A 26503-nucleotide genomic window follows, 5' to 3' on the forward strand; every position below is an offset into this window, starting at 1 on the left:
GTGAGTCTCCTAAAGTATATATTTTTTTTAAGTGTCATTGAATGGGGACATTAAGAGAATTGAGTGACATGTTTGTAGGCTTTGAAGCACAGTATCCAAGTGCAGAATTAAAGGTAATAAATGTCTATCAATGTTAACATTCAGGCTCTTATATGTCACACAATGAGTTATGTTCTGAAGATATCAAGATGAAAAAGACACAGTTCTTGCCCTCTAGGAAATCCCATGGTCAAACAGGGACATGACAATTAAGTATGGTAAATGTGGATTGGTTAAATCTACTAGGTATAGAAAAATCAGGAATGGAATAATAATAATTTTTATGTGTATATGTATGTATGCAAATTTTCTGGTGTATTAAGCACTAAGATAAGCACATAGGTCCTCTACTTGCTTTCTCATTTAAGTCTCATGATGACTCTAAGAAGAACTATTATTAACTCCATTTTACAAATGAAAAAAGTAAGACTTAGAGAAATCATATACTTAAAAAGGGAAGAACTGAGACCTTAACCCAAGTTATTTCTATGTAAAAAATAAACAAAGCAGCCTTTTACTGAGTCTTAAAACATGAACGAGGCACTCTGGAGCAGAGGGGTAGTGAGGGTGTTCAGTACAGGAAGCAGTAAGAAAAATGACAAAAATAAATCAAACCAGGTGAACAGTTTATGAAATTTTGGGTGACTGAGTATTCATTCAAGGGCTATTTATTGAGAGTCTATTACATGCCAGAAACTTTTTTAGGTACTGGAGGCTGTAAAACGTATACTGGAATCCCTGCATGTATGGACCTTATCTATTCTCTTGGAAAGAGACACCTAACGTAAAACACACACACACACACACACACACACACACACGAATGCACACTCAAGTAAAATAAGAAGTCTGAATAAAGTAAAATATAAAAACATGAAGTATAAAATCTGTGTTCTAAGTGCTATTGAGAAAAACGAAACAGAGAAGAGGTCAGAGTATGTTGAGAGCAGAGAAATCTTCTGATTTTAAACGGATAATCAAGGAAGAGTTAGCCAAACAGAAGATAGAAGAACCAAGCTCTGAAGGGGGTGGGAGTGAGCCATTGCGATACTTAAGGGGAAAGTTTGCCAGGTGGAGGAGTTAGCATATGTAAAGGCCCAAGAAGAAAGGTGACCAGGCATGACAGAGGAATAGATAGGAGTCACTGGGTTTAGCAACATGGAAACCACTGGTAAACTTGACAGGAGCATTTCAAGGAAATCGGTTGGAGCAAAGTGCAGATCAGAGAAAGCTCAGGAAAGAAATGGGGATAAAAACTGGACATTCTACCTAGGCAACTCTTTGGAGGAAAGAACAAAATAAGCAGTGAAGTGAGGTTAAGAAAAACTTTCCCAGGGGCACCTGGGTGGCACAATCAGTTAAGCATCTGACTGTTGGTTTCAGCTCAGGTCATGATCTCAGGGTCATGAGGTCGAGCCCCATGTTGGGCTCCATTCTTCGTGCAGAATCTGCTTAAGAGGGGCGCCTGGGTGGCTCAGTTGTTAAGCGTCTGCCTTCAGCTCAGGTCATGATCCCGGGGTCCTGGGATTGAGCCCCAAATCAGGCTCCCTGCACAGCGGGAAGCCTGCTTCTCCCTCTCCCACTTCCCCTACTGTGTTCCCTCTCTTGCTGTCAAATAAATAAAATCTTTAAAAAAAAAAAAAGAATCTGCTTAAAGACTCTCTTTCCCTCTCCCTCTGCCCCTCCTCCCTCTTAAAATAAATAAATCTTTAAAAAAAGAAAAGAAAAAAGAAAATAAAAACTGTTCCAATTGAACATAGAGAAGAAAAACAAAAACAAAACAAAACCAAAAACTAACAACAACAAAAACTTGGTGACTCAGGAGTAAAAGGGGAGAATTCCAAAACAAAATCCTTGAGTAGAGGGAGGAGTAGGAATCCAGTTCACAAGCATAGCTGGAGTAGATGTGTGCAAGGGTACTGGAGTGGGGAATGACAGAGGCCAAATAGGGCAGAGCAGCCTCAGATTCAATTACAGTTTTGTAGGGATTAAATCATGAAGGATCTTCCATGCCAGGCTCAGATGTTTGGACTGCCATTTTGGAAATGGAAGTCTTTAAAGGATTTTAGGCTCAGGAATGAACTGTTTTAATGAGCTTCACCAGCAAGGTGGGACTTGTGCTGAGCTTTGAGACATTTATGGAATTTGAATAAATAAGAGGGTAAAAGAGAGAACATTTTAGGCAAGAAGATCAACAGTAGTGATGACCTGGAATGAGGATGAATTTGTAATACGGGAAACCAGTAAATACCCCATCCTTCTGGAAAAGACTGGAAAATAGGAATTATATCTGGAAGGTTTTGGAACTTATTAGATCCTGACTTTACTACAGACTATCTCTGTAACCTTGGGCATGGTACCTAATTTTTCTTTATCTCATCACTCCCTATAAAAAATAGGCATAACGAAAGTACTTCCCTCATGAGGATAATTAAATTAAATAATATCGATAAAGTATTACTTCTGTGTTTGGCACGCAGTAAATTCCCACATAATGTGAGCTGTTATTATATATAGTATCTTGGGAGCTGGGAGAGTACATGAGAGATTGGCCCCAGGTTCAAGGACTGTAATAGAAGGAAACATGATTGAGTGCACTATAATTTCAGGAGACGGATTACATTACATAAATCTAAATATTGATCCTTAATATCCAAATTCATAATTTAAAAGGCCGCGGCTTATAACAGGATTCATCCAGGATAACCCTTGAGACAATACAGAGGTCAAAATAGCTCTAAAAAATTGAAAATTAGGAAGCCAGAGCTCTGGAGATAGAAGGATATTTATAAGTAGCTCTTAAAACTTGAAAAGAAAAGGTGTGTCATTAAAATAAACACAATGCCTATCTCCTGACCGCTGCCAAATTTTCATTTATTATGAACTCAAATGGGCTAGGACCAAAATTCAGTCCTTCGGAAAAATGATGGATGGCCATTTCTCTGTAATGAGAGTTATTTGAATGTGACAGCTGGCCTCGGCGCATTGAAGAATTCATAAAGAACATGGTGGTGTACTTTAGCCTACTTCAGAAAGGGTCTTTACATTTACCAGAAACCCAAATTATAAATGGAATCTTATCTCACCTATCACAGGAATAGATCGCTACATACGTATTCCTTAATTTTATCTTAAAATTCTTTTCCTTTAAGTTAATATATGCTTAATGATAGAGTTCTTTTCCTAGTTTTCCAGCTCTGTAGCAATATATATTGCTTCTCTCTGAGAGAGAGCTTCAGTTAGCACTGTTTCTGTTTTATGTATTAAAGATCACAGCAGGTAGGTTTTTAAAATGTAATCATAAGGTTCCACTCTGTCTGGGGCTATCCAGCTAATATCTGCAACCACAAGCAGGAAGACACTGATTTGGGTTTGTGAGAACAGATTTCTCTCTCGGCATTGAGAACTTTCATCAAAGATGTTGGAACGGTCTAAGTAAATTCATAAAATGTCATCCCTTGATCAAGAAAAACTACAAGGTATATGAACCAAAAAAAAAAAAAAAATCACAAAAGTCTATCATAGGAACAACTAGATAGTAGTTATCAGGCAGAGGCTTTGTGTTCACTTCTCAAAATCCTGGACATCCCAAAATGTTAGAGTGAATACAACAGTGTTAAGTTTGCAAAACAAGTCTTATTCTTAGTTTACTAGATGCAAGAGGAAATTCAACTTCTGAAAATGTACTTCATATGATTGTGTTAATAGGATTCCATTTAAATGAATGTGAGCCTACCAGATTACTGGGCAGAAAATAAAATTTAAATATAATTTCTCCATTAATTGGTCTTAATGGATTGGATAAAATGGCTCATTGAACAGATTATGTTGAAGAGTTATTTTTAACTCTTCCTAGTTACAAATAAGCCCATGAGACTATCCCTCAAATACAAAGATATGATATAAGAATTTTTTGGTGATATTTTAGAAAGTAGAGCTCGAAAGGGTAGCCAGCCAGTTGAATACAACTTGCAATGAAAATGATCTAGGTACCTAAGGAAGTTTGCAAAATGGACATTTAGGGTTTGGTTCTCAGTATTTACTTTATTTTGGTAACTGGGTTTTCACTTGGGAACTACCTCTCCCTCAGGGCACACTGTCATGTTATCTCCATATTAGTATGACCCAAGAGTAAGACCTTCAGGAGGGTTTGGTTTCTCACTTTTAAAATAAAACAAATATCAGTCTAATACAAATAAGCACTAATGCAAATACTTACAGGGTGATTTTGAGGATTACTTAAGTAATGCATGAGAAAGAATTGCTACATAGACATGAAGAATACCTGGGGGTGCTTGTCAGTGCAGACCAGCATGACCGAATGCAACAGGTAAGTTTTATCACAAGTTAAAAAACTATGAAGGCAAAGATTAGCGAATTGTATGGTATGTACATAATACCTTAATAGATTGTTTTAAAAAAGGATGGCAGTTCATTTTAACCAGTGGGTGCCCTTTTATTATTGTTGTGAGGATTACATAAAATGAGGGGTCAGATTAATGCCTATTTGACGTTCCTCTTGAATCAGGCTTGGGTAGAGAGCACCAGGCCAGCTCACCATTCATGTCCAGTGGGCATTGGAAAGCATTTCTTGGGAGTTATTTATACCATCAAGGCTGATTTTGTTTTCTTTTTGTAAATGAGATAAAACCACTTGCCCAAAGCATGTTTACCTCAGGATTGTGCACTGCCCTAATGACGGAAGAAATACAGCTGATCTTACATTTATATATTTTAAGTAACCTCAAGCATCATACACCCAGAAGAAATGACACAGAATTCAGAGGTAATGGGGAAGGAAAAGCACTTAGTGTGTTAATTTAAGGCGTGTGTATAAACTTCATGCAGATTTAAATTTCCCAACAGCTTGCAAATGGGTTACTCAAGTATTCAAAAGCAGAAGTTTCTGGAGGTACATTAGTCATAAGGACCAGAGGATGTAGCTTTTTATGTTTATTGTTTTCTTTTACATTCTGTCCAACCCTGAGTCATATCGTCTAACAGAGCGGTGCATGTGTTCTCAATGACATCCAAGATTGTCTGTTGGAAGCTGAGTTCTCCACAGTGAAATGACAATAAGGGCTTTGAAGTAAAAATAGCCAGGTTCAAATGCCAGGCTCGTCTCTTCTCAGCTAGGGTGGCCCACTGATCTTGACCATTTACCTCTACTTTCCAAGCCTGTTTTTTCTACTGTAAACTGAGGGATGGTGTGTTCATAGCATAGTGGGAAAGGTAACATGGATAAGATATGTAAAGTGATTAAATCCAGTGCAATGCATTTTATTAGGAGTGTATTAAATCATTATATTATCATTAGCCTTTTATTAAGAGTGTATCAAGTCAATATATTATCATCAGCCTTTTCAATATGATCATTGGCCCTTTGGCTCAGTTTGTATGAGCGAAAAAGTCCCATGTTTAAAAAGGCACCTGCCACGTCTTCGTGTCCTCCCTCTCCCCCCCGAGGGAGTAGGGATTCCAAAAACAAATAAGCAAACACATTCAGCAGAGTGTCTAATTTCCTGGAAATTCTACTTTGGCTTCTAGTTTCAACTCAGCAGTATCTAAAGCCCTGGGGAAAATCTTTGTGTTTTCACTAAAAGAAAAGTACAAATATGCCTTCTGCCCAAATTATTATTGTACATCTTATTCTTCCCCTTCTTTTGAAATCTTTGCTGCAGATGAAAAATTTAAGTTAAAAGGGGTTTAAAATAATAACATGACCAAAAAATTGGCCCCTTGCAAAATTTTGCTACACCAAGTATACTCTTCCACACAGTGACATGTTACTTTTCCTTAAAGGAGAGAGGTTTCCCAACCAGTGCCTTCAAAAATAAAACAGAATCTGAGGACAAGAGGCAAGTTCTTTCATGATCTGTGCCCAACTTCCTGTGCCAAACCCTACCTGTTCTCCAGTCCTGACAATGCATTTGCAGAATTTCTCAAACACATCTGGGTCTTTTAGTCATCTGTGTCTTTTCACATACTTTTCCTTCTGCCCCCCCCCCCCCCCCCCACTGATCAAAGTACCCAGTTGCTGCCTATCCTTCAAAATTCATCTCAAGCACTCCCTCCTTAGGGAAAGCATGTCTTAAATGTCCCTATCCCCCACATCTTGCCAAGTTTCTGTGTCTTCCTCTGTTTAGTTGAAACATTCCCTCAAACCTCCTCCATGAAGCTTATTATTCTGTTAGATTTGCCTGTGTGACTGTCTCCCAAACTCATGCCCTGAGAACAAGGTGTGTGTCTTTATCTCCCCATTGAGCTACCCACACAGCAGGGACTCAGTAATTATTCCTATTCGCCCCTATGCATTGTGCCCAGCATGAAGCTCTTGTAGGCAACCTTGACGCTGAGAGACTAACTGAATGAATGCATAGAGCGGATTATTATATCTGCCGCAGAAGAGGTTATTTTAAGAACAGCTGCTTGTTTTGTGTCTGAGTAAAGATAGAATATCAAACATAATTTCTTTACAATCAAAGAAAGCTTACTTCCAAGATAGGAGGGCTTTCTTTTTTTTTTTTTTTTTTAAGTAAGGAATTAAATTAGGAGAATCATTTGCATTTTCACATTAGTCTTCTCTGAATATGCATGGCTGGTTGAATTCTGTCTGACACCTTCACAGAACTCGCTCAAGTCAGCTTTCCATTACTAAATAAATTGCATCCATTCTAATTAAAGATACACAGAGAATACTACTCGGACAGGAGAAGTAAGGTGGTATAAGGAGCTAGGGCTTCCATGGTAACCCACTGGGGACGATGTAATTGATTCTTACGGTCCCTTCTGCCATGTATTGATTCCACGCCAACAAGCCTTAAAAACTGTCCATCATTTCACAGAGCTATTTATAGACCAAGTCCAGCTGCGACAAATAAATGGTGATAGGGCATAGAGAGATGATTACTGAAAAGAATAAGAGACTCCTGCTTTCTAGCTCCCTTGACCATTTATTATCAACAAGGTTTAAAAAATTATATAATAAATACATGGACCATTTACCAAAACAAAATATTTGTATCAGATCTTTTTGTGCAAAGGAGAAAAAATGAAAAACTTGAGTCTGATCTCACAGGCACCACGTGACTGCATGATATCAGTGCCTCGTTCTGTCTCCTGGCTGTTAGCATCCAAGACTATCAGGCAATTTGTCAGAGTATTAAGCACACATAAAAGGAAGTGATAAATTAACACCACATGGAATACAGATTCGGAACCTGAGACAAAGCTTGGGTAGCATGATCATTTTTCATGCCCCTTGGAGCATAGTACGTATTATAACTGCTCTGGTTGGCATGTTGGCGAGAGAGAGAAGTGAGTCGCACACCTGTCCATCGATTTCTCGAAGCCAAGCTTCTGAATTGTAGCACCTCATGTTCTCGACCTTCAGTTTGAATGAAGTGCCAGTGACACCCAAGGCTGATGCGTTGGTGTTTCCCTGGGAGACGGCATTTGTATGAGGTGGTAGCCATGATGGTGGTGTTGGGTGATGGCTATTTAGGCAGGAAGCCATTTGTCTCAACATTCTGGTTTAACCAGCTTGTTCAGACATGCACTTCACCCCAAGTATTTCACATGCTTCAGACTCGCTCCTGAATCACCTCCTGGCTCATATACTCCATAGCCTGCAGATCTAGAAGTCAATCTCTTGAATGATTATCAAATTATCAGGTAATTCTTTTAGATTAAACCTAGTGGAATACTCAGATTGAGCTCCTTCTGCTCATTTTTGTCTTTTTAAATCTTAAGATTTCAAACTTTCATGTATTTTATTCTTGGTTAACACAGTGTTAGCACTGTCTAATTTTAATGCCTTTTTCCAGCATCTCTTGGATCCTGCATGGAACCTCCTTTTACTCCCAGGTGGGAGTTTCTCTAAGGTAAATTCCTATCAATGAAATTCTGTTTCTTAGACAACAAATCATACATTTTTAAAATTTTACTAACTCCTTCCATATTACTTTCTCAAGTGATCATACCAATTAATGATCATACCAGTAATGTGTAGGCCATTTTCATCCCTTTGGAATACCCTGGCATATGGCTTTGGAGACAATAAATGGTAAATAATTATTTATTTACCTCCTTCATCTTCCAAGGAACAGCTTTTTTGCCACCAACCCACCTGAGCTTCTCTTATATACCCCATCCAGAAAGATTTATGCTTGCCTTTCTCTGTGGACATTTTGTAAATACATTTATTATTGCATCTGTGTTTCATATTGATGTGTGGGTTTTTTTATCATTGTATCTGCATTTATTTCATATTGTAATGATGTATTTTTGCCCCCCCCAAGCCCCCCAAAAATGACTTGACCTCTGGACTGGGTCTTCATTACATCTTAGTGTCTAAGAAGAGAAAATGAAAAAATTCTGATTTGGGATCACCCACCATCAAACACAGAAATTTTCTTACCCATGCAACCCTTTCACATTTACAGTTGCTACTGGTGATGGATATTGCTATGATTCCCACTTTGCAGATGAGAAAACTGAGAGCCTCAGTTACAGAAGTAGGAAAAGGCAGTGCTTGTGTTATAAAATGGGCAGACTCTAAAACGTCACCGCAAGCTACCACACCGTGCGCTGCTTCTGTGTGCTTGTCTGAAGTGCAAGAGGAACTTTATGACTAACTTCTTTAGACGATACTGCGCAAACATTGCTAGATTCTCTTCTGCTTAGCCAGTATCAACTTCTGTTAATGTTTTATTTTCTTTGATCAGATTCTTAAGTAGAGATGGCCTCAAGAACTGGAAACAAACACAGTTCATCTGTCCTTCACTCTTAGGGAGCATGAGAGAGAGAGAGGCGGAGAGGGAGGGAGATTGAAAGATGTTATATGTTGCTTCTAGTCCCAACATAAAGTATAGATCACTTTTAATTTATGGACTTTTCGATGCTTATTGATGAATTAGCCCCCAGGAATGAATCACTAAAGTCCTGCGAAAGTGACGTATCTTAAAATGTACTCCAACCCCGTGGCTGTGAGTGAAGAAAGGCTTTTTCAACTTGAATCAATAATCATATTTTCAGGCATAGGTTAGCTACTTACTGCTTACCATATTGGACAGATCTAGTGCATTCATACACAGTCTCCTCTGTGATTCAGTACCGTTCCCCACCACTTGCATGGACACAGTATTTCCGTCGGTCACCGACACACAGATACACTGAGTGACTGGAGGAGCAGCCCACTGACCTTCACGACCCAGAAAGAGGGACTTGATGAGCTCTGTGGAGGTGCACCTTCCCGGCTCAGCCCTATTAAGTCTCAGATGCAAGCCCAGTGTGTTTGCTTTGTTGCTTTTTGAATCTGAAGGGTCAAAGCTCTTGTTTACAGTTCCTGAAAGGCAGCTGTGGCTGAGATCTGCAGTGTCAGTGTCTACAGATTTGGCAATAGTTTTAAGTAAACAACTAAGAGGTGTCCTGAACCTTCCTTAATAACTAAATGTCAGCTGGAGAGAAGGTACAGATGTCGTTTCTTCCAGTTATCCTACTGGCTTTATTGAAAACTCTGCTTTAAACAATAATTCTCTGCATTTCCACTGTCACCCAATTAAGCTTGAAGCTTTTATTTTGCCTTAAGATCTTTGGATCTCTACAGGAGGAAAGTCACAGGAAATGGATAGTTTGCACAGCATTGCAGGCAGATAGTAGATTTGTAATGATCAGCAATGACACATGCTATTTTGGGGCTGGTTTTATCATTTATATGCATCCACATTCCAAATAGCATTTTTATTTCACTTTTAAAAGTACTTGGCACTCTTGAGCGACTCATGCACATAGAAATAACACAGCATCATTCCCACTAAAATCTTGTTGAGCGTTGCCACTGAAATTACTGAGGCTGAGAATTTTAATTCCATTAATCTTATTTTTCCCCCAAGATAAAGAGGTAAAATGTGAACTTTGGGAAAAATCATGTGTCACGTGTAATAGTTCTCTCCCGCTAAGCTGATGATGAAGGCAGGTGAATTAAAATTTGAATACACCATGATTGATTTATTCTTAGTTTTAAAATCTAACTTGGGTTTCATACTGTCCCAAAGATTATCTATTTACAACCACGTTGGAGGGAGCAATGGAATCGGGGGCTTGGAATTTCAATCTGCTTACCGCTTTGGAATGACCAAGGAGTAAACTGATGTTTCCATGACCGCCGGCTCTATTTTCTGTCAACGGCTATTCACTGAGCACCAGCTAAGTATTAAATAGAGAAGCCCCAGAGATACAGCAGAGACCAAAGAGAGACCCAGTAACTCCCAGAGGGTGCTGACAGTCTAGCGTGGATGTATGCATTTCTCAAACACATGCATATTTAAATAAATAACTGAAGGTATCAAAGTGCTATGAAGGAGGGTGGAGAATTCATAGGAGCTAAGGCACCTTAGACCAGATGGAACATATCTACTAGGTTGAGGGCACGGGAGAATCTCAAAAAGTGGTTCTAAAGAAGCATAGCATAACCTTAAATGAATATACGATGAAAAAGGACAGAAAGATTTTCCAACAGAGATAATAGCACATGCTAATGTCTCTGACACTTGAATAATCAAGGGACAGAGAGAGTCTGCCAAACCCAGAATTTGGAGAGAGGATGGTGAGCCAAGAGCCCAATGAGGTAAATGGGAGTATTCAGGGCATTGTAGACTATGGTGATGAGTGTGGATTTCCCATTCTAAGAGCAATGGGAAACATAGGTGAATTTGAAGCAGAGCACTGCTCTGACCAGATTTATGTTAGAAAGAGTTCACTCGACTGAAAATTGAATACAATTATGGCTGGTATTGACAGCTTCAAAGAATCACTACAATGATTAGAGTGAGTCCTATGAATAAATTCAAATAAATTCAAAGTAAAAATTAAAATTCCTAAGTATCCATTTGAGCTAATGAATGCACTTCCAGGGTATAAATGAGAGAATCTGGTTCAGTCAATTATCCAAAACAGACATGAATGCTCACAGTTCAGAATCCTGCTCTAAAAATGGGGCATTATGGGGCACCTGGGTGGCTCAGTCATTAAGCGTCTGCCTTCAGCTCAGGGTGTGATCCCAGAGTCCTGGGATCGAGCCCCACATCAGGCTCCTCCGCTGGGAGCCTGCTTCTTCCTCTCCCACTCCCCCTGCTTGTGTTCTCTCTCTCGCTGGCTGTCTCTGTCTATCAAATAGATAAATAAAATCTTTAAAAAAAAAAAAAAAGGAAAAGCCCAGGGAACAGCGTGACACTTGGAAGAACACGAACACCTAGCACAGATGAGCCATGAATCACCCAGTGCGTGTTTGCTGACTCTTTTAGGGGCTTAGCTGCAGATACCTACACGTTGATTTCCCTGCTTCTGTTCTTGCTCTTTACTTCCCTGTCTTTCCACAACAGCCAGGAGAGTCTTTCAAAAACCTGAATTAGATAATGTCACTGCCCTCCTTAAAGGGCCTCGGGAATTTTTCACTCTAACAAATAAGCAAATAAACATATACGTAAACAAATAATCTTTACCTGCAAAGCTCAGTGTGATCTAGCCCTTGCCTACCTTTCACACCTCCTTCAATTCTATTCTCCATCCCCTGACCTCATTCACCGACCCCAGCCACACTGGCTCCTCACCAATCCGTAGGAGCAAGCCAAACTCACTCTGGCCCCAGGGTCTTGGCACTTGATGTTCCCTCTGCCTACAATACTCTTTTACCAGGTTTTAGACTATCTATCACCTCCTTAGAAGAGTCCTCTGTAACTTATCTAAAAGAACCTCCCTCTACTCCTTCATGGTGTTATCTATCGTATTACCCTAGGATTTTTTTTAAACAGCACTTATCCTATTTTTTAAAATACATTACACAGTGCTCACCACGATCAGTGCACTTTTTAATTCCCATCACCTATTTCTCCCACCGTCCCACTCACCTTCCCTCTGGTAACCATTGGTTTGTTCTCTGTAGTTAAGAGTGTTTCTTGCATTGTCTCTCTCTCTTTTCCTTTAGTTCATTTGTTTTGTTTCTTGAATTCCACATACGAGGGAAATCATATGGTACTTGTCTTTCTCTGACTGACTTATTTTGCTTAGCATTTTACTCTCTGGCTCCATCCATGTCATAAAGATTTCATTCTTTTTTATGGCTGAATAATATTCATATATATATATATATTAGAATATTATATATTAGAATGTATATAGATATTAGATCTAATATCTAATATATATTAGAATACATATATATAGATAGAATGTATATATAGATAGTTCTATATAGATCTATCTATCTATCTATCTATCTATCTATCTATCTATCTATCATCTATCTATCTATCTATCTATCTATATGAAATCTCCCACACCTTCTTTATCCATTCATCTGTGGATGGACATCATTTGGCTGCTTCCATAATTTGGCTATTGTAAATAATGCTGCAGTAAACATAGGGGTGCATGTATCCCTCTGAATTAGTGTTTTTGTATTTTTAAGGGTAAGTTACCAGTAGTAGTGCAAGTACTGGATCATGTGATAGTTTTATTTTTAATATTCTGAGGAACCACCATACTGTTTTCCAGAGAGGCTGTACCAGTCTGCATTCCCACCGAAAGTGCACGAGTGTCCCTTTTTCTCCACATCCTCGCCAACACCTGTTCCTTCCTGTGTTTTTGATTTTAGCCATTCTGACAGGTGTGAGGTGACATCTCATTGTGGTTTTGATTAGCATTTCAATGATACGTGCTGTTGAGCATCTTTTCTGTGTCTGTTGGCCATCTGAATGTCTTCTTTAGAGAAATGTCTGCTCATGTCTTTGGCCCACTTTTTAATTGGGTTATTTGTTTTTGGGGGGGCACTTCTCCTATTTTAAAGCAACATTTACTTACATGCTTCCCCGTCATCCCTCTTTCTCCCCTCACACTAACTGAAGCTCTGTGGAAATAGGAAACTTATCTGTCTGTCCCCTGCTTTTTCCAGCAGTGGCTGACACACTGTGGATGTGAAATAAGTTTGTGTTGAATTAATAATGGTAAGCCATCCAAACTGACTCTGATTGTAAATTCACATCATCCATCTTTAACATGGAACAGTAAACAGTGGGAAGATTCTGAACTCTCAGACAACAGAGACAAATTTAACCCTGTGGTACGAGATGATAAATGTAGCCGTAAAATCTCATCCCAGATCGATGTGGAATAACATGTGGCATGTTGTTTAGCCCATGCCTATCAGTATATATTGAACATTTCATGTGTGTCCACAAATCACAGTGATTCGAAAGGGGCAGAACTGATCCAGAGGATTTGCCAACTGGCATTGTCATTTGACTCTGAGTAAGACACTTAACAACATCAAGTGTTCTTTGAATTATGGATGATAATACTGGCTCTATTGCATAGAAATAGTTTTAGAGGTAATGGAATTTTTGTTTTAAGTAGCTGAGCTCCCTGGGGAGAAAACTGGGAGGGGGCAACGAAATAGATTATAGCTAAATATCATTAACTCAATGTATTTGCAACATGATTTACTGAGTTAGTCCTAGAACTAGGAGGTGTGTTTTGACTCTTTCCTGAAGATAATCTCCCCCTATATATCTTCTATGCTGTAATGAGGCAGGGCTTCCTCGGACTTCATTGATAAAGACCTTCAAGGTTGAAAGGTAGAACTAGGAACAACTGAATAGAGGAGGGATATGAGTTAAGGAGACAGTGCTCCACACAAGTGTCTGATGCTCCCTGAAGGATACTGGGTTAGCAGGAAATAAGAGCAGCAGAAAGAAGCTCATAGAGAGCAATGGTTAGGAATGTGGGCTCTGGTACCAAAATGCCTGCATTTGAATTTCCATGTCCCAGTGGGGTAACCTCAAGCAAGTGAGTTTACTTCTTTGAAACTCAGTATCTTCGTCTCCATAAGGCAGTTATGCCAGAATCTACAGGATGATCATGAAGAATAAAAGGATCCAGGTATTTAAGGCATCTAAATAAGTTTCAACCTCATAATAAGTCTCAGGAAATGTTGTTTTTCATTATTATCATACCATCATCATAATCAACATCACCATCATCACAGTACTGAATTGAACTGTAAAGCTTAGAGACGATGGTGCTTCGCTGGGTCAAGTGCTGGATGGAGCCAGCCAGAAATGTTGCAAATCCAATGCTATAGGATTTATTTACGGAATGCCAGATTAAAATATCTACTGGAGAAAGGACTTCATCCTGAGTACTGCTAAGTAATTGTGTCTAGTTTTCTCATAATTTTGCTGCACACATCAAAACTAGCTCAAACAATGGATTGATTGGATACAACTTTGAAAGAACTAGAACAAACCATGCCATGGGAACTTGATGATCTAATAGTTATCAACCAAGGAAAGACTATTACTCTAAACTCTTTTTAAAACTATATTTTAGGGGCGCCTGGGTGGCACAGCGGTTAAGCGTCTTCCTTCGGCTCAGGGCGTAATCCCGGTGTTATGGGATCGAGCCCCACATCAGGCTCTTCCGCTATGAGCCTGCTTCTTCCTCTCCCACTCCCCCTGCTTGTGTTCCCTCTCTCGCTGGCTGTCTCCATCTCTGTCAAATAAATAAATAAAATCTTTAAAAAAAAATAAAACTATATTTCAGTCTATAGTGGATAATATAAATTCTGGGGCATGACATTTTAATAGCAGGTACTCTAAAAACTATAAAGAAGTTGACTATTGCTCAACTCAAAGAGGACATGAGAGAGATGATCTCTGTTCCATTGTGTTTGCCTTTACTAACCTGGTCCTTAAATTGATTACAACTTGGGCTACAATTTGCTGTTTATATTCCAACCAGACATGAACAGATTTATGAGATTGCCTTAAAAAAAATTAGGGAAATTACTCTCCAAGGTCTCTACACCGCCTATTGGCAAACCGCACAATTTCTCCCAATGAGATATACCATGACACAGAAATTCATTAATTCTATATTCCTAAGTGTTACTATTAGCTACACATTGCTAGGCAATGTCATGGCCGCAATGAACAGGAAAATTTTATCCCAAACCTTCGTAAATCCTACCTTTTTAGGAGCTTCACCAAACACAGAGCACTGAATTCCATGTGCTTAGGGTTTCATCCCTCAAGTGACTAAGGGAAAGTTATCATTTCTTAAGTGTTTACTGTGACAGACACCACGCTAGACACTGTGCAAATGTTTGGAAGGCTAGCTTACTTTCTGACAGTACACCCAGGCTAGTTAGCTCACCATGGAGCTGCCTATCTGGCCTTATTATCTTCAAGGAAATAATTTCTCCGTAAACTTTAAGGTTTGTGGAAAACTCATTTCCTAGACACTATCCCACCTCTTGCGCAGCCTAAACTTTGAATTCTCATTTTTGTGGACAACCCCAAAGAAAAATAACTTCCTTTTGGTATGAGATGTAGGAAGTGAAGAGAGAAACTGTCTTTAGGAGGCAAGAGCCTGAAGATGGATTAATTTCATGCCAAGCTTCAGACAATGTTATCTTTAAATAGAGCAGGCAGGAGAGGAAGAGTAGGAATATCAACTGATGCCATGCTTTCAGAAGTCCTTATGGACAGCCCAGCGGGAACTAAGTAATTGGTAATAGCTATTGTGTTTTTCTGTATCACTAAACCAGAAATGAGTGTTCATGAAAATGTCATTCTATAACCAAGAGAAAAATGAGGAACAATGATCAGTTTGACATTTTCAATAGGAGACGTGTTTTTCTTTGGTTCAATATAAAAGCTTCGATGCCACATGTAACTATTTTTTACACCAGATTTCAGGTGTGCTTAATTAATGTATCAATCCTCTTGTTGATGTCACCTAAAATACACCTGGTTACTATTCTGAGACTGTCTTTAGCCTCCCTTCATGGAGCCTGGTGATCCAACCAACAAGTGATATGTCATTAAAAACAACTTGTAAAATGGCGAGAATTAGAAATTACACTTTTAAAACTTCCCATTTTTGGAAAAATGAGCAGGGCACAGTGTCAAATTCCTGCCTCAGGAGGTGAGTCAATAGGAACCCTCTCTTGAGGCTGAGCCACCATTCTGGTTTGCCTGGGACATGGGATTATCAGTTCTAAAAGGAGAAAGCCCTCAGCGAACCAGGATGAATTGGTCACTTTACCTCTCCCATCATAGATGTGTTATGATGATTAAATAAAAATGCTTATTAAAGACATATCCTAGTAATGCTTGATACTTATAAACATTAAAACATGTCAACTATTGTTAAACTGCTTACTATCGACAGGTGTTATGCTAAGCAGTTATTTTTCCATGAACCTTCTCTGATTCTGAATATCTTGGCTTGCATCACTGACATCAGGGAGAGCTCAGAAGGTGAATAAGCAGAAAGCCAGATATATCCCTTTCTCTGTGACGGGCTCAGAGGCATTTGCATACAAAATGCAATAATGAGGAGAGCTAGAGAGGGCCACCTGTTGCCTGAGAACAGGCTTCTGAGCAGGAATGAGGGAAACTGGTAAATTAGTTACATGTAAGTAAACTACACTTTACCATTATTTTAAAAATATATGTATTTTTATAGTATAATAATATATTCTATATATGCAGTACACATGACACATATAATAAATATGTACTGATATGTTATATATATTTAATATAATCATTAAAATCCCCAACTATCCCTCTCATAAACTATACCTTTAAATTACAGTTTTCCTGCTTGAAAATGGTGTTAAAAATGTCCCTATTTCATAAAAAGGGCTGCTTCAGTGAATAAATGAGGTAATTTACGTATATCACTTTTCATGTATTAAGTACTCAAAGTGTGTATGAATTATTACTTTTTCACTTTTTTTGTTTCAGCTTTATTGAAATATAATCCAGGTACCAAACAATTCACCCTCTGATTGTACAACAATCACCCCAACCAATTTTAGAACATTTTCTTCCCTTTCTCCCCAAAAAACCCCTGTACGTACCCCTTAGCAGTCACCTTCTATTTTTCCCCAACACCCCATGCCTAGGCAACTACTCTATACAACAGCCTATCTTGGATATTTCACATAAATTTCATGGAAATAGAATCAGACGATATGTGTTCTGTTGTGACTGGCTTTGTTCACTTAGCACAGTGTTTTCAAGGTTTATGCATGTTGTAGCCTGTGTCATCATCATCCCCTTTTATTGCTCAGTAATATTCCACTGTACGTATCACATTTTAACTACGCATCATTTGATGGGCATTTGGTTGTCTCCACTTTTAGGCTATTATGAATAATGTTGCTATGAACATTCTCGTGCAAGTTGCCTGTGGACACATGTTCTCATTTTTCTTGGGTATAATCCCAGGAGAGGAATTGCTAGGTCATATGGTAACTCAATATTTAACCTTTTGGAGGAACTGCCAGACTTTTTTCCGAAGGTGATTGCACCATTTTATACTCTGCAATAGTTCATGAGGGCTCTAATTTCTCCACATTTTTACCAACGTTTGCTTTTGATCTGTATTTTTTGTATTTTCATAGCCATCCTAGTGGGTGTAAAGTGGTATCTCAATGTGGTTTTGAGTTTTATTTCTGGGATAGCTAGTGATGTTGAACATTTTTCATGTACATTTTGGCCGTTTAAAAATCTTCTTTGGAGAAACATCTATTCAGATCCTTTGCCCTTTTTTAATTGAATTATTTGAGTATCAAAGATTATTAATATGAAGTCATTTCTATACCCTCTCAGTATGTAAGGAGCACTTACTATGCTGCAAATACTTTATATTTAAAATTGCTAATATTTAAAAAGTAATCATTCAAATTAGAATTATGATCCCCACTTTTTAGATTAGAACACTAAAGATCAGAGAATGGAGCAATTTGTCTAGCTAAATATGTGGCACAATTAGATTTAACAAACACCAAAGACTGCATGATGATTTTTCTGGTGCTAGCGTAGTGGAGTACAATGAGCTTATCCTCTGTTGGCTACCCTCTCTGATCCTTCAGCTTCTATCACAAATGTGCCCTGAATGCACATCTTTGATGGATCCTGCGACACAGAGAAGAGCATTCAGACTCCTCAGCGTGCAACTCAAAGCCTTCCCATTCTTGGCACACCCCATCATCCCGGCCTCACTCTATGTCATTCCTGCACATCACACATCTGGAACACTGTGAGTTTCCCAATTTTCTAAAGAGCATTCGTACTCTTTTGTCTCCTGGAGAATTCTGTTGATTCTATGGGCCTCTGCTCAAAAGGTGTCATTCACTTTGACCCCTTGCCGTTACATTCCTTTCCCTACTTTGTACATATACCTCTTCTTAATCCAGCCAGCACTGCCTGTGTAACTATTATGCTCCTGATGTGTGCAAAGCTGTGGAAATGTAATAGCAGGCAATGTCCAGTCCCTGACCCTAAGAAATTCAGTCAGTTTGTGTCTGTTTTCACCACCATCCTGCAAATAATCTGAGCCCAAGGATCGTATCATTAAATTCACTACCAAACATAGTCTCTGAAAAAAACTGGATTTTAAGGAAAGCAATTCTGATATTTTACTGGAACTACTGATCCTCACAAATTCCCTAGGAAGATAGAACCTGATAATAACAATAAATGGGAACAAACCCCAACAATACACTGCTGAGAATTGCACGTTAGCACCTCTAAGCTATCTGTTTTAAGACAAAACAATGTAACCCAAATACGAAGGTGTAAGTGCACAATGAATATGCAAAGCTGTCAGCTAAGTGATAATGTGTGTCTTGATTGTGTGAGCTAACTCTTAAGAAGACTATAATTAAGGTGCATTTCTTATAGTACCAACAAGCATTTTAATCAACCTCTATAGCATTAACTCCAATTACCATTAGTAAACTACGAGGATTTGGTTTTAAATTGCAATAAGTCAATACATTCAAGATGGCATTTGGGGAGCACATATTAACAGGACCTTATCATTTTCCTGAGCCGTCCCTTAAGATAAGGGTGGGAGCTGCATCGGAGCAGAAGCAATAATGGGATATATGAAGAGCTACTGAATTTCACAAATGGTACCTGCACTCTGATGTGAAACACAAAATTATCCTAAAGAACTTTTCATAATTATTTGATTGATGAATTTTTAGCTTTACCGCTTTAAAGAAAGATATTTTATTTAGTTGAATAAACTAATAGACTAACAAACTCAAAATAAAGGCTGATAAACAGGGTCCTTCGAAACTCTCATTATTAACTTACAATATTTGCATAAATTTGAACAAAGATGGATGGCTTTAAATGACTGTCACTAATTAAGAGACTGAAACAAACAAAGACTAATAAAACATTATGTACAAAGACAGGCACATTAGCATATTCTATCCCATATCTCCGTTGCAATGACATGAAGACAAATATTCCTGATTATACCTGAAGCAATAATGTAACTAAGGCAATAAATCACTTGAAGAAACCTAAGGGGGCTTCTTTTTAAACACATTGATTTAGGTATGAGGCCTGTCATTGAAAAATAAACATAAAAATGGAATCAAATTTGTTGTGATGATGTACTGTTCAAAGATTTGTCTCTCTCTCCTGGAAAAACTTAATCAGTAGGTGGACAGGTGACTGGATCCTGAAATATATTTGTTAAAGAGGACTGTCAGATCATTATTAGAACATTTCTTTCAAATGTCCACTAGAATAGTTATTTATCATTAGCGAGGCATATCACACAATTTAAAAGTCAAGTCGAAAGTAGTTTAATGCTTGAGTGTTGCATTTTTTCTTTCCCTTTCTTTTTTCCCTAGAAGTTCTAGAAGATATTTTTTCAGTTAATTTAAGTCTGAAATCTTATCTTCAAAATTTGTAAGAAAGCTCCCGTTATAGAAGAAAATTTGATTACAGGGAACAAAGGAAAGAAGGGACACCATTGGGCATAGGCATGTTACACCTACACAGGGGTGGCTGTTTTTCGAAAATCTAGCATAAAGAGTAAGGGAGAAGTCTCTTTATTCAATGAGCCCCTGGAAACCTGTGCTGCAATTAATCCAGTATCCCAGGCCTGATATCCGTAGTTCATTGGTTTCACAAAACAAAGCTGTCCTACAGACCAACGGTAACTATGGATTTGCACCCCAAAAAGTTCAAGTGATGAACAACTGATATTTTTATCAAAATCCTGTCTGAGCTTCCTATTTGAATCATGCTATGATGCTAGTTTTAGAATATTTCATGATTTTGTTCTCTAGTTGTGATTATCAAGTTCCCTACTGCCATAATTGAAATTTTCCACTGATCTAATACATAAACCATTTTACATGTAGGTACCTAATTTTAAAGACACCTTAATAAAGTGTTGATTACAGTCCAATAATCAATCATATAGATACCCAGAATCTATACAAATCTACATAAAGACTTAACGTCCCACATCCACTGATCAAAATGTCTAGATAATTCATTTATTTACCAGGTATTAATTGAATTCCCACCTGTCTACTGTGTAAAGTATTATTTATTTCCTTTAAAACAAACTTCTACTTTAAAATATTTATCAACTGAATAGCATTTAGGGGAAGAATTATGAACCTATGGAAAGTTTCAGGGGCACCTGGGTGACTCAGTCAGTTATGCCTGCAACTCTAGATTTTGGCTTAGGTCATCATCTCAGGGTCGTGAGATCAAGCCCCGTGTTGGGCTCCATCCTGGGCGTGGAGCCTACTCTCCCTCTCCCTTTGTCTCCCTCTCAAAAAAAAAAAAAAAAGTTTCAGATTCTTTGAACAAATTTAGGAAAGGAAAATAAAAATCCATGGTCCCATAATGGCAAGGCGTTATTTCAGTGTTTGAGAAAAGCAATGTTTCTTTTACTATATGAAAAGGAAAAAATATTTTATTTCTTATTTTTTGGGGAGATTTATTTTTAAGTAATGTTTATATCCAACATGGCACTTGAACTCACAATCCCAAGATCAAGTTGGCTCTACTGAGCCAGCCAGGTACTCCTGAAAAAATATATTTTAAATTTAAAAAATTCACTGTTCCTTAACTCTTATAATAGACCATAGTACCTAATGTGTGACAATCTTTCCTATTTCCTCTTTTCTTCTGGGGATGGTCCCATCTCTACTTCTTCAACTTCTCCCTCCCCCTGAAATACACAAAACACATAATGAGTCATGTGACCCAGAACAGACCAGAGGATTTCATCTTCCTGGTATCAATGATTAATCAGAACAAAAAAAATTAAAAATTATGGTCAATCAGTGTTCTTCTCTGGGATTGCTCATTGGGACCAGAGTAAATATGTTCTCTTATCCTGCAAGGTTGCTAACCTGGGAATATGAGACCCCTACATTCCATGCTACTTAAGAAGGCTCATTACAGTGCATAGAACAACGCCAACATATACATTAATCCCCCCTTGTCTGAGTTTTCACTTTTCATGGTTTCAGTTACCTGTGGCCAACTGTGGTCTGAAGTGGGTAACTCTCCTTATGACAGGTCACCAGAATGTCAATTGTAGCCTAACCCTATACCACAAGGCCTATGTCATTCACCTCAGTTTATCTCATCACATAAGCATTTTATCGTTTCACGTCATCACAAGAAGAAGGGTGAGTATAGAGCAATAGGATATTAAGGATAGAGGGAGATAAACCACATTCATGTAATTTTTATTACAGTATATTTTCATAATTGTTCTATTTTATTGTGAAGTTATTGTTTTTAATGTCTTACTGTGCCTAATTCATAAATTAAACTTTATCATAGGCATGTAATTATAGGGAAAAACATTGTGTGTGTGTGTGTGTGTGTGTGTGTGTATACATATATATATATATATACACACATAGTTTGGAACTCTGTGTAGTTTCAGGCATCCACTGGGGGCCTTGGAACATATCCCCCATGGATAAGGGGGGACTATTGTAAGGGGAAGCAAAGAAAAGAAAAGATAAGAGATTGATAGAGTCCCCCTACTTTGAGTTCCAATTTTAATCTCCAGATCCCTCATTTCTACAGATCATTCTTTGATTTGAACCAGCCACAATGTGCTTCCCCATAATATATGCCAATAAATTGCCTTTTGATTCAGTTATGTTTTCCCCCTGTAACTGAAAAGTCTTGGCTGACACTTGTCCTTTAATGTTGTTGAATAAATTGGTTTGCATGCTTTGGCACTCTTTTATTAAATTCACATTTATTGAACATCTGTGCCAGGCACAAGGCTCACAAAAAATAAGCCACAATCCTTATATTAGGAAGCTAATCATCATCATCAAATTATCCAAGCACTTCCTTGTAAATGACACAGTGGAAAGTAACCTTCAAAGAAACTATAATGAATCCTAATTTGACACTTCAAGTCATTTCAAGTTCTAAACCACCTATTTAGCGTAAAATAAAATTTATTCTCCATTAACTTTCACTTTGGTTCCATCTCATCCAGGAACTTCTCAAAGTGGAAACATGCTTTTTCGTTTTGATTTTTTGCTTTTCATGGATGAATGATATATATTATTTCACATGCCCTTTGTGGAAAGAACTGGTTCTAAAGACCATATATATGTGATCTCATTTAATTCTTCCCCAAACCATATGAGGTGGCCATTCTTATCATTCCATTTCTAAAACATGAGGATTCTGACACTGACAGTTGATTAGGTAAACCTTCAAAAGCTATATAGATAGTGAAGAGGGGAGCCAGGTCTTGGCAAAGTCACTAATGACTCTGTGTGGATTATCTAAGTGGGCCCAAGATAATCACGATAATTCTTACATGAGGGAGACAGGCAGGTTGGGGTCAGAGAAGGAGCTGGAATATTGGAAGCAGGTACAATGTCAGAGCTGAGAGATGTGGGAGGTCTTTAGAAACTCATAAAAGGCAAGGTAACAGAATCCAGCTTGCAGATTCCAGAAGGAACACAGCCCCGCTGACATCTTGAATTTAGCCCAGTGAAACTAATTCTAATTTCTGATGGGCAGAACTATAAAGAGTAAATTTGTTTTGTTTCAAGTAACTTAGTTTCTGGTAATTTATTACCACTACAATAGAAAACCAATAGAGTTTCACATGTTTTCCCAGAGGGCAAAATAAAACATAATATTTACATGGCATCTGTCTCTGCAATGGGACTATTTCTTCTGAACCGTTAGCAGAGATAAACGGGGAAAAAAAACACATTACAATGAAAAAAAGAATTTGGAAGACAAAGCCACATATTCATATGCAGGCGTCTTAAAAATTAAATCTGTAACAAAAGACACTTGGTACCTAAATGTTAATAAATTATGTCCAAATAGCTAGGGGACAACTTTTGGAAAACATCAGCAGATCTGGCTCTGTTGTTTCAAACTATTTCAAACCCTACCTTGGAATTTCAGTTATTACAAAGGATCATGGGAACACCTGGAATGAGAGAAACATTGAGATTCATATTTGAATCCATGAAATCATATTGTCCCCTTTATCAATAACATCCTGAGTCAGTTTTTTTTTTGCATTCTTCCTCAAAATAAGATAGATATTAAAGAGATTTAATAATCAGTGTTGATAAATATTTTAAATATTTTTTTTCAAATCTAACATTACCTCTGACTTATCCAATGATATAGAATTAGTTTAATGAATTTGATAATCGTGTCAAAAAGCTAAATATGGCAGATTCGTCATCACGTCAGCTCTTAAAGAATGGTCGTTGTACATCAAAATGGAAGTGGGAGCTCCTGTTCCTGATAGCTCTCTGCCCTTGGGTATGTCATTCTTCCCTAAATGGGGCCCTGCTTTGCACTTATAAATTGAAGGGGGTGATGGATTGAACATCAAAAAAATGACATGTCATTCCAAGATGGCAGAGTACAGAAAGCTCTGTGTCAGCACTTACTTAAGCTATTTTCCAAAACCTGAGGCAAACACAATCACACACACCATGGGGTCACTCCCCGCAGGGATGATCTGGGGAGTTAGCAGAAGGAGTCTGAAAAGCCAGACCTCACAAGTTTATTACAAGCAGCTGCAATCTTAACCAAGGCCTGGGCTGTCACACAATGTTTTTTGTTTTTGTTTTTGTTTTTGTTTTTTTTTGGTCAAGGTTAAGTCTGGCCGAGTCTATTCAGGTCTGTTTTCCCAGAGTAGAAGCCCAAATGATGAAAACTGCCTTTGAACTTGAAGGCTCTGTGGTAAGAGAATTAAAAAAAAAAAAAAAAATCTAATGGAAGAAGGGAAAATGACTTTCTTCTTCATTTGAATGTTCAGAAAAACCCATAATTAGATGTGCTATTTTAAAATAGAACTTAATTCCTTTAATCTGAACATTTCAAAGGGCTTCCAAAAGCTCACAAATTACTATTAATCCCACGATACAAAGATGATCTATGTCATTCTAATGCAGCTACGCTGAAACAGAATCACAAGAGTTCGATCATTCCTGTGAGATTTGTTTCTTTTTCCTCTCTAATATATTAATTTGGTGAGAAAAACCAATTTGGTGTCAGTGATTGAACAGTAATTTTAACGCACACACACATACCCACACGTACGTAAGCACATTTGCATAGAGTTAAACTGATTTTTTAAGTAGCCAAAAAGAAGCCACAAAAGCAGAGACCTAACCAGAGTAACTAGTTAGTACGAAGAAAGCTCATTCCATTTATACTGAGACTATCCTTCTAACACCTGCACTTCGATCCCAAACACACTGAATGCACTGGAATTCCTCTCTGTATTTTCTTCATAATCTCCCTCCGGCTACCGTTCACAGTACTGGGAAGTGCTGGACCAGTAAGGACTTCAGAAATCACCTACTGCCTAGTTCTTCCTTCTACATGTGTGGGAATTAATACGCTAAGTTAAAGCAACTTGAACAGGTTTGCAGAATAATTGGAATTAATGCCCAGAACATTTGCTGCCATCTCTCCTTTCAAAACCTCTTCAAAAAAATAATATGAGGTTTAGAAACCCATAGCAAGTGTGGTGAGCAGTTCTTCTTTTCTGTTTTGTTTTTTTTTTTTTTCTTCATTTTATATCTGTCACCCAGCATCCACTTCCCATCTGAGAAAATGTGGGCACCCTAATTTAGTTCATAAGGAACTACTCCTCTCCCACCATGAGCCCAGGTACCTCCAGTGGGGCTTTAGGGTGGGGCATGGGGCTCAGGGCTGACTGGTCAGAGCACGGCGTTGCCCCGGCCAGGCTATAGGGAGGGTTGGGAGTGTGGCCCAGGGAGGTGTGAGGCAGCTTCTGCTGGGGCTGCTGGGCAGGAGGCCGAGCCTCATACCCACTGCAATTGTGAGATTGGCCCTAGCAGGACGTGAGCCAGGCATTGTCTGCAATCACCTAGCACCATGGGAAGCCAGAAAATCAAGCCATTAAGGTAGAAGAAAAGCTGAGAGGTTAAATGGATTCCTAATGACATATTAAATTAAGTCCCACCTGAAGCCCAGAATTACCACCTGGGCCTTTCAGGTGGGCCAATAAATTCTTATTGTTTTATTGTTGTTGTTGAAGCCAGTTTGAACTGGGTTGCAATCCACTTGAGTCCTATCTAGGGTTGCTAGGTAAAATACAAGATGTCTGGTTGGATCTGAATTTCAGACAGACAGCGAGTAACTTTTCAGCATAAGTGTGTCCCACACACTATTTGGGAACTGACAACTCTCATAGTAACTCCTCTAGGAGTTATTTCCACATGCTGAGCAAGACCAATGGCAGAAGAGAAGAGGCCTGTAACCATAGCACCAAGACAAATCGTGGGATGTAGCAAGGTCTTCTGTCGCTTCTTTTTAGAGGAATAAGAGCTAGGTAGTTCTCACACCTAATAGAGAAAAGAGGAGGCATAGTATTTATCAAGCTGGTGTTCCAAATTCCTTTCTCTCTCCCCGGTCTCTACATTGGTTTTAAACCCAAGGTCCTGGAATTCATCCACTAGAGAAGGGAGTAGTGACAGCCTCTATGTCAAGCATGACTTTCTCAGTGTTCACTTGAATTCATTGTCTTTCCCCAGGCAGACATTCACAGAAGACTGCCTATGCCTCAGATGTTCTGCAGAGCATGGGGGGGGGGGGGGGGAGAGAATGGTAGAACCTATCGCATTGGTATAGAGAAAACAAGAATGCCAGTCTTGGAGGAGATGGCATCTGAGCTGGACTTTGTGGGGGGTGGGGGGAATGGCAGGTGGAGGTGAGCCAGACTGCTCATCTCGAACAAATACCCTCTTACCAATTCCTATTTTCCTCTTGCTCCTTCTCTTCTCTTTCCCCTTGCCTTTCCTTTCTTCCCTCCTTCCTCCTGCTTTTCTAACAGTGATGATGCTGTTTAGCAAGCAAGCGGCGTCAAGGGCAAAGCCAAAGGTGGGGGTGAAGTCAAGTGGCCTTAAGTGGTGTTGATTTGGTTAGGATTCAAGAATACAGAATTCAAATTCTATGAGATCTGCACTCAGCAAATGTGTAGAACTTTAGAACTAGAATCCCTGATTCTCCAGGTGAGAGAACAGTGAGAGATCAGGTCACTGATGACAGTTGCAGATGGGGGGGGGGGGGGGGGATGG

This window comes from Ursus arctos, unplaced genomic scaffold (assembly GCF_023065955.2).
Source record: "Ursus arctos isolate Adak ecotype North America unplaced genomic scaffold, UrsArc2.0 scaffold_9, whole genome shotgun sequence".
NCBI classification, from domain to species: Eukaryota; Metazoa; Chordata; class Mammalia; order Carnivora; family Ursidae; genus Ursus; species Ursus arctos.